This window comes from Helianthus annuus, chromosome 12 (assembly GCF_002127325.2).
Source record: "Helianthus annuus cultivar XRQ/B chromosome 12, HanXRQr2.0-SUNRISE, whole genome shotgun sequence".
In the NCBI taxonomy this organism is placed as follows: Eukaryota; Viridiplantae; Streptophyta; class Magnoliopsida; order Asterales; family Asteraceae; genus Helianthus; species Helianthus annuus.
In genome coordinates, this window is record NC_035444.2 from 161,534,737 (window position 1) to 161,537,478 (window position 2,742).

At 42.9% G+C, this 2,742-nt stretch overlaps 1 non-coding gene across 1 annotated transcript; it reads right to left on the reverse strand.

The window, feature by feature from the left end:
- Window positions 1-526: 526 nt before the first annotated feature.
- LOC118485219 lies at window positions 527-632 on the reverse strand. Its single transcript, XR_004875524.1, has one exon. It is a non-coding gene; the product is annotated as a small nucleolar RNA R71 (small nucleolar RNA).
- Between the last annotated feature and the right edge of the window lie 2,110 nt (window positions 633-2,742).

The window sequence follows — 2,742 nt, forward strand, 5'->3', positions numbered from 1 at the left end:
CGTCCGGTTCCTTTGCAACAAGTTCGACCACAACAGGTGCAACCGCAAATTCAAAGACCAATTCAACAACCAATCGTACCACAAGGGCCCATGCAAAGGCCAATGGGTCAAGTTCGTCCAAGAGGTCGATTTGGTGTGCCTAGGAGGCATCTTAGGGAAAATGCAAGGGGAATTGAAGCACATTTTAGACCGGTGATAACGCACAATCCTTCACCGGTGGTTATTCCTCATAACAACCAAGGGAGAACTTTTGAAGTAAGAACCAATTCGTTACAAAGTTTGCCGAAATATAAGGGGTTAGCAACGGAGGAGCCTTATTTCCATTTGGAGGCCTATGACTCAATTTGCAATACTCTTGGGAGTCAAGGTTTTTCGGCCGATGATATCAAGTTGGTACTATTTCAATTTTCTTTGGAGGACAAGGCAAAGAAGTGGTTCTACACTTTGCCTTCGGCATCTATCTATACTTGGGCGGAGATGCAACAAACATTCTTAGACGAATTCTATACCGCCCAAAAGACCAATGATGCGAGAAAAGGATTGAGGAGCTTTCAACAACAACAAGGCGAAATGTTCCATGAAGCATTCGAGCGTTTGAACATGATGATTAAAAATTGTCCACATCATGGGATTGAGCTTTGGGAGTTAATGAACGCTTTTCATGAAGGGTTGTGTGCCGAAGATGCACGAGATTTGATGTCCATCACAAATGGAACTTTTGGCACAAATTATGAGTATGAGGATTGGGAATTTTTGGAACAAATGGCGATCACCTCAAAGAGAAAAGCTCAAGCTTCAAGGAGAGCACGACCGGCCGTTACTCGAACACAAGTGCACGCGGTTGATGACGGTAATATACAAACTTCTAATCAAATTTATGACGTTTGTGCATTGTGTAATGAAATAGGTCATGCGGCGGAAAATTGCCAAGGAATGGTTGAAGGGCAATTTGAAGAAGTTCATGCCATTCAAGGTCAAGGAGGGGGTGGTAGAAATTACAACATGAATTCCAACACTTATCACCCCGGGTTGAGAAATCATCCGAATTTTCGTTATGGGAACCCTTCGAATCAATCAAACCCGAACTTTCAAGGTAGCCAAGGGAATTATGGTTCGCGCCAACCTTACAATAATCAAGGTGGATATAGAGGTGGGAACAACCAAGGATACCAAAGGCAATACCAAGCGGGTCAAGAAAAAGGGGGGTCTTCGGGTGGAAATGAAATGATGGAAATGTTGAAGAGTATGCAAGCGGAGATGCAAAAGAGGAACCAAATGGATGACGCACGCATACAAAAGGATGAGGCGCGAGATAAAGCAATCCAAACTTTGACCACTCAAATGGGTCAACTTGCAACCGAAGTGTCCGAATTGAAGAAGGGTAAAGGTCAATTACCAAGCGACACTAAGGTAAATCCATCTCACGGTACGTCAAGAGGTAACAACGTTAATATTCATCATGTGAGTGTTTTGAGAAGTGGGAAAGAGTATAAAACCAATCCTTCACCGGATTTGGTTGAAGGGGTGGTTGAGGATATAACGGGTCAAGAAAGTGAGGAAGAAAACGAACCACCCATTGTTTCGTCTAAAAAACCCAATTTTGAAAAACCCGAAATTATTAAAGAAAAAGAAAAAGTAAATGAGGGTGAGGGGTCTAGTGAAGTACCGTTTCCTTCGGCCTTGCTAGATCCGGGTAAAAAGAATTTTATTTCAAAACGGGGTCCTCAAAAAGAGGAAATGTGGGAGGTATTCAAACAGGTTAAAATTAATCTTCCTTTGCTTGAAGCTATTAAACAGGTACCCGCTTACGCCAAATTTCTAAAGGAATTGTGTACTCAAAAGAGGCAACAAAAAGTGCCTAAATTGGTAGATTTGACGGAGCGGGTAAGTGCGGTATTGAAAGGAGACCTTCCTCCTAAGTTACAAGATCCGGGAACGCCCTTAATAAACATTCAAGTTGGAAATTTTCAAACCACAAGGGCATTGTTGGATCTTGGAGCCGGAGTAAGTATCCTACCGGGGGGGTTATACGACCAATACGATTTTGGTCCATTGAAGCGGGTCGAAACAACGGTTGTACTAGCCGACTTGTCTCATAAGCTTCCCCGGGGTATCGTACGGGATGTTATAGTTAAAGTTGATGAATTTTATTATCCCGTTGATTTCCTTGTGCTAGATTACTCATCCGCGGACCCAATTCAACAACAAAATGTTATTTTGGGTCGGCCATTTTTGAACACCGCACACGCTATTATTGATTGTCGTTATGGCACAGTTGACATGACATTCGGTAATAGAAAAATGAGGTTGAATGTTTTTACTAACGGTACTAATGTGTATGGTGATGAGTGTTTCTTAGCAGATTTTATAGACGGTTATGACCCGAAGGTGTTCGAAGAAGAAATTTTGGGTTCTTGTGTTTGTGATATGTCCTTGCAGGTTCACACATGCGAGCTAGAGGTTGAAGAAAAAGAACAAGAAGCTCTTGCGGTGAAGGAAGGAAGTCCACCATGGACTTACCAAACGGATACTCTACCGGTGGAAATTGATTCGGGCACAAAGCCTTCTTTGGAAAGTCCACCAAGTGTGGAGTTGAAGGAGCTACCAAAGCACCTAAAGTATGCATTTTTGGGGGAGAATGATACCTTACCGGTGATCATTGCTTCCAATTTGGAGGTAGCTCAAGAGGAAGAATTGATGCGGGTGTTGAAGGCTCATAAGGCGGCAATTGGGTGGACTATA